The 13,076-nt window shown below is 44.4% G+C and overlaps 1 protein-coding gene across 2 annotated transcripts in view; it reads right to left on the reverse strand.

Moving 5' to 3' along the window:
• Nucleotides 1–13,076, reverse strand: part of RUNX1 (RUNX family transcription factor 1) — a 260,816-nt gene that overhangs the window by 57,886 nt on the left and 189,854 nt on the right. The gene's annotated exons all lie outside the window — the stretch shown is intronic.

The raw sequence follows: 13,076 nt of genomic DNA on the forward strand, positions 1-13,076 counted from the left end.
CTGTCTCAGCCTCCAAAGTAGCTGGAAGGCTGGGTGCCACTATGCCTGGCTAATTTTTTTGTATTTTTAGTAAAGACGGGTTTCACCATGTTAGCCAGGATGGTCTCAATCTCCTGACCTCATGATCCACCTGCCTCAGCCTCCCAAAGTGGTGGGATTACAGGTGTGAACCACTGCGCCCAGCTGGAAATTCCCTCCTCTTTCTAAAAGCCCTGCCCACTGGACCTCAGACACTTTCCCAAGAGCAGGGGAACAACATTTGACTCTGACTCTCCTGTCACAGATAACAACTGAAGTTCTAGGCTGGCCACGCAAAGCTCTTGGACAGATGGCTGGTACAGAAGGACAGGGCACCCTGGCCACTCACAGCTCCTGAGTATTCACTAGTACAAAAGCCAACAGTAGCTAGTTGTTTTGCACAGAATGTAGGCCTTCCCTCTCACACAAGCCTTCCGGTTGTTTGTGGCATGACAGCCTCTTTCAGGCATCGGGCTCACTTTTATGCACTGTTGTCCACGTGCCAGAAGCAGCCACCTGCTGAAAAGGGGCATCTGTGAGGTGGGAGACCTCTCCTACCAGTGACCTGAATGGGTGAGTGGCTGTTTGCCGAGACTCCCGAAGAGCTATAGCATGGTGATGAAGATGCTGGTCCCACTGTCTTCCAGGTAACACTGGGAGGGAACATTCTATTTATTCCAAGACACAAGTGCTTCCTCTTCACTCTGGTGACCACATCTGAGCCAGTGGGAAATGAAGGAAAGAAGGCTCCATCCTTGCCAGGGATGGAGGCAAGGAAGGAGGCCTAGGACAGCCTCCTGTCTGGCAACAGCCCCCCCTCCTCAATCCTTTCCTGATTCAAAAGGTACACACCTCTGCCTGGGCTGTCTACCTTGAGTCTCTGCCTGTGGCTGGCTGACCTGGTGAGACCAGCCTCCCAGCTCGTCTCTGTTATGCATGCAATAGGAGAGATGCCTTTTCAGTGAATGTTTTGAACTTTCCTCTCCTTTTAACTCCGTCAACAGTCCCTCTTCTGTGTGAACACTCTGGTGTGTCAAAGCAAAACCTCAGCTCAGGGAGTCAGCCCTCGTAAACTGTCCGACCTTCCCAGCCGGAGGGGAGCCGTGCCCCACTCCCTGCCCAATCTCTTCCCCACCCCCAACTTTTTTTTTAACCACTTCTGCTTCCTTCATTTTCTCAGCAGCTGCAGCGGATAGATACAGTAAAGCTACTGTACAGGATTTTGAAAGCAGGGCCTCCGGGAGCTTTCCAAACTCCATACAAGCCGGTTATTCTCTGCCTTGTTTTCTTTGGCTTCAGGTTAGTAACACAGAATGAGTCAAACAGTATTAACTTTCAATAGGGAAGTGGTGTGGTCAACCGAAGCTGTTTGCGGCTAGATTGTGAAGATAGGTAGGGCAGGTAATGCAGAACAGCCCATAATACTTCGAGGAGGCGGAGGACAGAGGCGGCCCTGCTCAGAAACACTCCAACAATTAAGTCAGCAGAACTCACACCATCTTTTTTCAGTTGGCCGAGGAATTAACACCAAGGTCTCTGACCGGCCAGCTTTGGGACGTTGGGCATGCTGGGGCTTAGACAATCGAGTACTTTGTGGGTTTAAAAATGTCTTTTTTTTTTTTTTTAATGTTGCCAATGTCATGGAAACTCTAGTTAGGATGATTTGCTCCTACTTACAGCATGCCACTCTGGTGTGGACCTTCATTCATCTCTTTCCTCGGCCTGGGGCGTGAGTTGATCCCTTCTCCCTTCTTCCCCTTCTTCCCCCTGCCCCACCCCCACCTTCCTAGTCACAGTCTTTGTCTTCCCGGTTTGACAGGACACCCTGGTGGCCCCTGGGCTCTTATTCCTGCGGTTACAGGATGGTGCCTGGAAAGGACAATTGCTCCCACAGACATCAAATGAAACTTTTTTAGAAGCTGATGAAGACCTTACAAATCATCACATCTCCTTTTCTTTCTCCTTCTGTAGACGAGGAACCTGGGGGTCTAAGAGGAGACAGGAGCTGCCGAGATTTACTGAGCCAGGCAGGGCCAGACATAAGATCCACTGGCAGGCCGGCAGTGTCTCCACTAGGCCAGGCCGCTCCCTCGCCCAGGGCTCAAGATTCCTTTTAGAGTTCAACAGAGCAGCTCCCGAGAACAGACCAGCCCTCAAGACTCAAATTTCAGTGGTTTCTAGTTAGTTCTTTCTCCCTGTACTTGGCTACCTATTTATTTTGAGACTGGCTGAATTATCCAAAGAATAGAACGGGTTTCACTGAACCTGCTCCCAGCGGCATGACAGCAAATGAACAGGACAGCAAGCTGGCCTCTGGAGCTGAGGAAGATTCTCACCTCCAAGCAGCTGCAGTTTTTGACTCGTCCTGGGAAACTGGCACTGAGACTCAGGGGTGTAACATTTCGCCTCCCTGAAATCGAATCCAGAAATCTCAGGCGCGCAGCGTATATAAAAAGCCACAGGGGAATAAAAGAATACAGACTCAGCAACTTTTAGGTGCTCCGAGCCTCTTCCCAAGCCTTCTAGCTCTGTGAGCCTTTCATTGAAAGAAAATGGAATGACAGAGTTTTAGAAGAAAAAAATATATTTGGTCTTGCAAGAGAAAGGTATATTCAAATAAAACTCAGTTCTCAACTGTTTGCTAAGTTTGCTTCTTTTGTTTCCAACATTTAAAAAGGGTACCTAGTTGTAGGCAGGGAAAACATTAGGTTATTCTAATGGCAAAAGGTACAATTTCTAAAAGTATGGATTCACAGTAGGGGTTGATAAACGTTTCTATTTTTTCTCTATAATTTCTTCTCACCAATCCTGAAAGACATGATGAGATAAAAATCTACTTTCAAGAAATCAATTATTTTATTCAAAATCACAAAGATTTTAATATAGTACATGTAAAATCTATTGTGATTATTCTATTTTTTTCAATGATCTAATTATATTTCTACTCTCTAATTGAAAGACAACCTAAAAAGCACATTGACATATACGATCTCAGTGTATCCTAAAGAACCCTGTGCAGAAGGTGGAACTCATAGTATTATTCCTATCTTGTGGATGACCCAGGGGAAGCTTCTAGATGCTAAGCGCTTTGCAGGTCACACAACAGCACAGGTGCTTCATGTTAAGAAGCAGAACTGCATTTTGATAAAACCTTTATTTGGAAAAAGATCACCTCTCCCTTCGAGGAAGTAGGGGAACATGGTTAGCAAGCTTATGCTTCAGTGAGGATACATTTGTTGAAGCCAGTTCAGTGATGCAGTATTTGGAATTAATAATAGGTAGTATGGAAGGAAAAGAGAAAAAAGCCCTTATTGTACTGTATCGTGAGGGCCAAATCTGCCAAGTTGTTTTTTTAAGTAGCTTGGCAATGGTAAATATTTGGCCCCCTACTTGGACAGAATTCCATTTGTTTCCCCTGGTAAGGTCTCTGGGACAAGGGCAAGGGGCTTCCATGTCCAAAGCACGTGCTTTAGTAATAGCAGCTAATATTTAAGGGGTACTTCTGTGTCCAGCATGGTGCTATGTCCTAACATGAATTACTTTATTCCATCTGCACAGTACTCCCCAACACAGAGATATCATCTTCCTGGTTTTATACCCAAGGAGGCGGAGCATGGGGAGGCCCGAAGGGGAGGTCAGGCTGAATCAGGAAGCCAGCTCCAAAGCTTCACTGTCAGCCACTGTCCCAGCTCACCTTTCAGGCTATCTCGCTTAATCCTCACATCCCCCAGCAAGGGAGGTATCGTGCAGTCCATTCCACAGATGGGAAAACTGCAAAACACAGTTTTAGACTTGAAGCCAAGTTGGTCTGGTTCCAAACTCCTTTCTCACTCACGGAGGCCTTTTGAGCACCCTGGTTCACTTTTTTTTTTTTTAATTATAATTTTTGGGATGGAGTCTTGCTCTGTCACCCAGGCTGGAGTAGAGTGGTGTAATCTCAGCTTACTGCAACCTCCACCTCCCAGGTTCAAGTGATTCTCCTGCCTCAGCATCCCAAGTAACTAGGAATACAGGCATCTGCCACCATGCCTGGCTAATTTTTGTATTTTTAGGAGAGGTGGAGTTTCACCATGTTGGTCAGGCTGGTCTCAAGCTCCTGACCTTAGGTGATCTGCCCACCTTGGCCTCCCAAAGTGCTGGGATTACAGGTGTGAGTCACCACACCCAGCCCCCTGTTCACTTTTGAAAAACTGGACTATGCCTGGTGAGCAGTGTCTGAGAGGCCTGTGGGATGTGGCTCTGTGTATTTCTCCTAGCTCTTTCAAATGAATGAACTGGAAATCTCGTATAACCACTTCAAAGGTAAGTGAAAATCAGGTGGTCCCAGGAACAAATTCAAGGGGCCATAAATGTATGTAGTATCTAGGAACTTATTTCAAATGTTTACTCTTTATTTTAAATAAGAAGAAGATGGCTTTTAAGCCATGGTGAGCAAAAATAAATACAAAACCAAAGTGTCAAATGTTCGACCTTTCAGTATATGGAAGTACACTGAAAGATTTCAATAGCTGCCTGGGTTTTTGTCAATAATCGCTTTAATAGAACCCGAGTATATGTATATCATGAAAGTACCAAATGAATGTATTGCCTTTAATTAACTTTATAGGGTTCTAGAGAGTTGGCAGATTGATTCCATTGTGTTACTTTTTAAAAAGGCAAACAGAAAACTTTGCTTTGGGTTTATATATATTTTAAGCTTGGCTTTCACCTATGAATGCGAATCCAGAATGTTTGGCTATTCATGATAGCAAATTGTCCTGGTGATACTGCGTAATCTACATGTGGAAGTTGGTGGAAATACACCACGTGTAAATCATACTACGAAAAAGGCATTTCACGTCCAACTAAAATGTCAGTGCCTTGTGATATGTCTGATAATACAGGCACAATGTACAGTAATAGATTATACCTGATTTTACCCCTTCTGTATTGCCAAGTTTTCATAATTAATACTTGATAGCAAAAAAACCAAATCTTCTTTAAAAGTTGCCTTTAAAGGAAAATAATATGGAATGAATGGAGAACACAGAAATTGCCAGTTAGCGCAAATGAACTTAAGCACAGATATAGTGTAAGGGGTAGCTTTTACTTAGTTAAGCTAACCTGGAATTATTATTATTACTATTATTATTTTGGTGGTGGTAGTGGAGTTCCATGAGACCCAGTACATAAAATTCTTACTAATGCTTTTCCTAGTTACATGGCTTATAGGGGGAAAAAAAAACCAAAAAACCCAAGGCTTTAAGAAAACTCAAGGAGAAATTTTTGAATATGAAAAATGGAAAGTGGTTAGGGTATGAAAAAAATTCTAAATCTATCTGAAATCAGAGAAGCAGATGCATTATAATGTGCTGGGATACTGTGACTGCCAACTGCAATCTATCTGCATGCTGTGGGTCCACCCATCCCCATGGGAGACCTGCACCCAATGATGAGGCCTGACCATCCCGGGTGGAGGCTGCCCCATCAGACCCCCAAACGTCATAGGCAGCAGATGGAGCTGCCTTGCACACATGGAAAGGTCTCCAGTGCTGGCCATGTTTCTGTGCCTGCAAAGCTTGGCTGCAAAGAGAGATCCCAGGCACCCTTGGGAGATGCACTACATTTGCCTAATACAAGAATTCCGACCCCAAGAGACTTGCCGCATTTCATGTCAGTTTCTAGGACAGTGTGGAGGAGACTTTTGTGGCTATGCCACGCCTCTACTGAACAGGACCCACGTGTTGGATCTTAAGAGCTGACTTTTGATGTTACTCAGACGTGATTTTTCTCTGACTTTTTCACAAAGTGTACCATTTGGGGCAAGGCCATGCTACCCATGAGAGACTTAGGGCCAATGCCAAGAGTGTTCCTGGGGCCCATAAATATACCAAGAAAAAAAAATTTACTGGGTCTAAACGCAAAACGAAAAAGAGGAAAATAAATAAAAATTTATAAATCTTTAATTAAATATCAAAAAAAGTGTGTGTGTGGGGCAACATTATGGCAACTTCATGAATTTTTAAATTTAGAAGCCACAGATCTTTTTGGTTTAGAGTTTTCTCATTTCCAAAAGGATTTCAAGACTAAAACTGAATTATACCTGCCCTCTTTTGAATATGTATTATGTGCCAGGGATGTTCTAAGCCACAGAAGCGGCTGCATTCAGCCTTCCAGTGAGTGACTGTGTACTGCCACTGTCCCTGTTTTAGAGAGGCTCAGTCAAACCAGCCGCTCCCCCCAGCTATCAGCTCCTGCAGTGGGAGCAAGTGCCAAAATGGAGATCTCAACCCCTAGTCTTGATTGCATGTTGGTGGCAGAGAAGTCAGGATCACTTACAGCCAGAGAATTTCAGAACAAATTAGAAAGCCCTTTAAAAATTTTACAGGAAAAAAAAAAACAAAAGACATCCATCTCATGTACCACCTGGGTGCAGTTGGATGTGTCTGATGTGATTTTGGATGACACTGCCCAGGGGAGAAGGCCTGGAGGCCTCTCTCCTCTAAGGGGCCTGTTTATGGGAATTAACTTATGGCTTTATTTCGCTGACCATATTTTGTTACCCTTTTTGAGTGAGAACTAATTTAGAGATTATCTCTTCCCATTGCTTGGTTTAACAGGAAAGGAAAATGAAGACGAAAGTATTTAAGATAATTACTCAGGTTCACACCCACTGGCCTGATGGCGCCAGTGTGAAAATCCAGGTCCCCGAATTCAGGATCCAGAAACCTTTTTACACGTTTTAAGGTTAAGAAACAGAAGCCTAAACACAGACAGCATTTTTTTTTTTCTTATGGCATGCCATATAATGAATTCTAACAAGGACCGCAATATATTAGTTTAGATCCTGACCTCACTGGTGTGGCATTCAAAATAGTGATATGGTTTTGCAAGGGTCCAGAGAGAAAGAGAAATTCCATGTAATGGTCTAAGTTTCTTCCCTCTTCTCTGTCACCACAGTAGATTGAGAAGGTGCCTAGATCATTTCTTCGGGTTTTCATGGTACCTGGAAGGAACTCGTGTTCTCTTTCTTTGTATAGCAATACAAATGCCATCTTAAAAAATCTCAGTGGCTTTTGTATAAGCTAGAAAAAATTATCAAGAACACACAGACCATGCCAGCTCACTCAGAGCTGCATCAGGAGGGTTATGATGCTTCTGGGACAGAAGCCTGTTCCCTTTAGGAGCCTCTTATGTTCCCATTCACCCCAGGGGCCCTTTCAGACCTTAGCCTCCACTCCAGGGTCAAGGAAACCCACATGCATAAATCATTCTTCTTGGTCTGCATTGATACTACTAAAAATACGCAGCAGAAATACATTCTAAAATTTGCTGCAGACATTTACGCACAATTATTATTATCGCTTTAAAAACTGCCTTTGCCAAGTCATCAGGTAGTTGAGGGGCTTAACACAGAAGGAATTAAAGTATCAGGGGAAGCTCCTCCAGAATTTTCAGCTTGGCCTGAAATGCCTTTCAAGATGGGGAGGAGGGGATAGGAGTAAGTGCAGCGTTTTCCACCTCTCTGAGCCTCTGCCTTGCTCCTGCGTTAGGTGGGAGGGAAGGAAGAATTACTTTCTAATTCCTGTGTGAATCAGGATTTCATCCAGAAAGAACTAAAGTCCAAGTCCAAATTTGACAAATTCAAGGGAAGAGGAATTAAGTAGCTCACTGTTCATTACCCGGAAAATACACTTGAAGCCATTCCCAGTAAGCAACGTGATTGTGGATTGGGAATTATAACCCCGAGGTCACAGATCCATAAAACCATCTGACATTTTCATAACCATTTAAGAGCAAAGAGTGACACATCTTTTTATCCTCCCAACAGCTACGTTCTGTGCACACGGGCCCTCTAGGAAACCCTTTCCTAAAGGGCGAACCGGACTTGGACCGCTGTCCTGCAGGTCACTTCCACCACTTTACCCATCTTTCCTGAAGGCCAACACCGGAGGAGGAGGTCTATGTTGTACAACCCCGGGTTCAGGTCTCCATTCATGCCAGGTCCCCAAGTGGACCCTGGTGACAGAATCAGAACCAACCACTGGCCCCTGTGACCAGCATGGCCATGGCTATGCATTATGAACTCCCGGGAGGAGTGGGAGAGGGGTATGTCCCGCAGCCCTGCCCGGGGAAACGCTGACTCCCTCCTGTCAGTACAAAAACATGACGAATGTCAAAGCGGCAGGGCTCTGCTTTCTTGAAGAAAACCATATGTGACCCAGAACTTTATTGATAAACTCTCCTAATAAAAAAATACAGGAATTACAGTACCACGAGGCTCAAATAGCAGCCAGCGCAGTTCTTAAAAACAGACACTGGTGTCAGTGCGTGCCAACGTCTGGACGCCTTACTTTTTTTTTTTTTGCCAATCAGTTTGAGCTTATGAGGTTGCTCAGGTTAGCCTTGAACTGATGACCTTGCCTTCGCAAGCGCCATGACCTCCGGCGGGAGCCACTTTGGACCCCTGGATGCCTTACTTTACATTCTGGCTTACTAGCTGTGTGACCTTGGGCAAGGTATATGATTTATTTTTTCTTCAATTTCTCTGCCTGTTCTTTTGAAGATTATACAAGTTAATATGCGTGAAGCACTGTGAACAGTATTTGGCAAATAACACTGTCTAATGTTAGCTATTGCTATTATCAAGTATTTTTATGATTAAGAGAAAATAACATTGTGAACTAGGTGTTACTCAATCCTAAGAGCAATTATTTTTAGGTCCATTATCACCATAATTTTATGGGGTGGTTCCTTCCTTCCTTCCCTTCTTCCCTCCCTTCCTCTCTCCCCTTTTCCTTCCTTTTTTCCTTTATTTATTTTTTTTTTTGAGACAGGGTCTCACTCTTGTCACCTAGGCTGGAGTGCAGTGGCACCATCTCGGCTCACGGCAACCTCCGCCTCCTGGGTTTAACTGATTCTCCTGCCTCAGGCTCCATAGGAGCTGGGACTATAGGTGTGCACCACTACACCAGGCTAACTTTTGTATTTTTTGGTAGAGACGGGGTTACCCTGTGTTGGCCAGGCTGATCTCCAGTTGCCTCAAATGATCTACCCGCCTTGGCCTCCCAAAGTGCTGGGATTACAGGCCTGAGCCACGGTACCTGGCCTACAGGTGCCTTTCATCCAATTTCTATTCTTCACTTGAAACACATTCTCCATATATAAAGATCCTATTTCTCATATTCATTTATATATAACAAATTTGCTATATACACTCAAAGTCATAGAAGAAAATGATATTCATATGGTATTATCTCAACCAAGTACTTTAAAAAGTAGCTGAGTAATGAAGATTAGGCCCTTGGATTAACTTATTTTAACTATAATTTGCTGTAAAAACAAACCAGTCCACCAGAAGACTGGTGCCCCAGGAAGCACTCCAGAGTTTGTAAGTAAGAGCTCCACCTTGTTGTCCCTTATTGTGAACATCAAGAGCTCAAGCAGAACACAGTCACATGAAGGACTCCTTTAACCCAGGGATGGACCAAAGTTATCTTGAAAATGACCCATATATTCATTAACCTTTTTGGTTTTTAATTCAGCTTCTCAATGTAACAAATACCTGACCAGACAGGTAAAGGCTGCCCAACCCATACCACCAGGACCAGCACCCCAAGATGGGTCAGTTAGGGTCCCCATTGCTCACTCTCCTCAGTCTCTCCTTGGGAAAATATCTTCCTCCATAGCAGTGAATGAAACAATTTCTGCACTCAAATTATTTAGTGAAATCTCTGTAGAGAATATGCTTTGGGATCTCAATATTAGCATAGAGACACCTAAAGTATAGCTGTGTGAGCTGAGAGATGGAATTTTTCATTAGATCTTAGAAATATAAAACATACATTAAAAACAACTCTCAGCCACATGTAGTAGCTCATGCCTGTAAGGTGGACAGATCATTTAACGTCAAGAGTTCGAGACCAGGCTGGCCAACATGGTGAAATCCTGTCTCTACTAAAAATACAAAAAATTAGCTGAGTGTGGTAGCAGGCACCTATAGTCCCAGGACCTCCAGAGTTGGAGGAGGGAGAATTGCTTGAACTCAGGGGGTGTGGAGGTTGCAGTGAGCTGAGATCATGCCACTGCACTATCTTTCTCTGGACAACAGAGAAAGACGCTGTGTCAAAAACAAACAAACACTCTCAAATATCCTTTTCTTGAAAAATCCTTCCACTATGTCTTGTGCTTAAGGAGGAGACACTCAGTGTATCAACAAGCTACTAAGTGCTCTAGCTGCTAACCAAAAACAGAGCCCACCTTGGCGCTACTAAGAACCCATTCCAGGCAGAGAATACCTTCTGACGGTGCACTTTCTCCACGATAAGGTTAATTTTTCAACAATTAATAACATCTATGTTACTCTAAGATATTTCTTAAAGTCCTATGGAAGATGAGAAAAACAAGTCTTGATTTTCTAAGGGGCAGGTCCATTACTGAAACAGAAAACACTGTAAATTATCTTTGGCATATACTTTTTGCTACAGCTTCACCACTGAAAACCATGGAAGAGGGGAGGAACACATCAAGTTATCCCTTAGGCATGACCAGCAGATGGGCTGTGGCACAGCTTCTCATTCTCAGGCCTTAACTTAATCAGCAGAACGGCAGGATGAACAGCAGTTTGTCTATCCCAATATCAGGGCAAAATACTAACTGCTCTATTTAGTTAAACTTGCACGCATACCTCAAGTCAAGGCTCCGTGCCTGCCCTTCTATAACAGACACAGCTGAGCCCAATGTGCCAGCCAATCATAAAAGCCAACTCCTCATTTTAAACGTGAGGATACCGAGGCCAGGTCAAACAATCTATAAGAAATAGATGCTGTACAGACAGTAAGGTATGGATGGAGAGAGGAACAGATGAACGGGCAGGTAGATGGATGAAGGACAGCACAGAAGTAACTGGAGAGCACAGGACATCAGAAACTCCTCATTCTGTTTCCGCTTCATCATCAACTATTTCTTTTAAAGCTAGGCAAATGATTTCATTTTTCTGGGGCTGATTTCTCTTTCCTATGAGGTGATTATTCTAAAGGCTCTCTCGGCCTCCTCCTAGCTCTCAAAGACTTTGATACTATGAAACTATTGAATTTTCCAAAACAATTCCATCTGGTCTTGGCAATACCAGGACCATTTTGCCAGGATTTCCCAGAATTCATGGCACCGTAATCACAGAGGGGACTCGGGAGGTCTTATTCATCCAGAGATCTGGCAATATCTGGGCATCCTGATTCACATGCAGTGTCCTCTCTTTATGTTACATTGGAAAGCAACTGTGAGCAAAGCTTACCACAGAGAAGTTCCCACCCCGAATGAAGGCGTTCAAACGATAAGAAACCAGAATACTAAAATTAGCAGTGACGGCCCCTCTTGCTTCATAGGGCAAATAGAAAAGTCAGCATTACCCAAGCCACGCTGGGAGTCTGCATGCACTTGACTTTTTTCTAGAAGTCCCCTGTGAAATGCCAGACTCTCTACCTGGGGCTATTGCACCTCTTTATATCAGACTTATTCTTATTCCACACATTTAGTTTTTCCCCACACCCCAAATTCCACTTAGCAGGGAAGACTGTGTAAAAATGGATGCCTCTTTGGCACAATTCCCTTCTGTCTGCTCAGAGGGCGCTTCTCCGTGTAACAACTGTTTTCTTAAGTTATAAAACAGCAGGGGCAGAGTAAACTGTATATACAGGCGGACCGTTACAATCACATAGACTCTCTTTCCCCCTCTGACTGCCAATTCTTAAAAGTCAGAATAGCCACCATTTGTTTTCTGAAGCTCAGCCACTTTGCTATTTCTTTAAATGTTACAGGAAATGCTGGCGGTGAGGCGAAACCCAGCCTTCTTTATGCATGAGGAAATAACAGAAGTAGAGGGTATACCCAGGGTCACCTGGCCTCAGCTTCTTCAGGCTGGTCGGCATTTAAACAGCCCAAGAGATGGCTGTGGCTTCTATTTATAAAGACAGTGATTCTATGGCTTCTTGAAGGAGCCCTTCTCTAAGTGCAGCTACCCACAAAGTTAACTTTCTTACACCTAACAACTCCCTCCCTCCCAGCCAGGCATCTTGTATAATTCAAGCCTGCTTCCTCTTCGGCCCTCTGTGGAGAACAAACTCACGTTGGTGTTTATGTTCTGTTTAATGCAGGGTTACATTAATGTAGGAATGTCCGGGTTGACATTCCTACTCTGGAAGCCTAGAAGGAGATCATAGTCATTCCTTGGGCCTGTGTGGTCCTGTCTGTGTCTATGACCTGCTTCTCGCCCATCAAGAAGAATCAGGGTCTGTTATCAAGTCCCAGAGTGTCTTGAGTCTAGACGTGGCCAGAAAGTCTTGATCAGAAAAAGCAGAGAGGATCCTCTGGGGAAAAATGCACTCAGATGTGGAGGGAGTCACAGAGCCCAGCAAGCAGAAGGAAGGGATGTGGACAAGGAATGCCACATCCTGGGGGGCTGTCCCTGGTGGTCATGTTCTCTGCAGAGCTCCATCCATTCAGGGACTTTGGGAAAGTAGATGCAGCCTGGGGAATGGTTCCAGAAGGCGATCCAAATGCCATGAGGTTGTGGCCAGGACCAGAGGGAAGGCTGCCAGAAAAGCTGCCGTGATCACAGGAAAGCCTGCAGAGCTACCTTAAAATCCCACCTAGAAACCACCACGTGGAGAAAGTCATCTAGAGGGGCCTGGAGCCGTAGCCAGAGATAAAGACAGGAATGCCCTAATGGGGATCACTAACATTTCCTGCCTCCATTCTCTGCATCAGGCACCTAGCATCATTTGGCTTGATCTTATAAGAAGCTCTCGTTATGATCTCCATTTCACAGAAGAGGAAAGCGAGGTTCAGCAAGGCTCTGTAACTCACTGAAGGTGTAAGAACTCCACTGGCTTGCCCATAAAGTCCAAATTCTTAACCCTTTCATTTTATGACCTGACCTTCCTGCATCTTGGCTTTTGGGGACAGTAGGAAGTGCTGTTTTTCAATATCCCTCGCTCCAAGATGAGAGCGTATTAATTTTCTACCAGGGACCTGATATGGTTTGAAGACATCTGGATGCTGGGCAGCCCCACAGACCTGGA

Source organism: Callithrix jacchus, chromosome 21, assembly GCF_049354715.1.
Source record: "Callithrix jacchus isolate 240 chromosome 21, calJac240_pri, whole genome shotgun sequence".
In the NCBI taxonomy this organism is placed as follows: domain Eukaryota; kingdom Metazoa; phylum Chordata; class Mammalia; order Primates; family Cebidae; genus Callithrix; species Callithrix jacchus.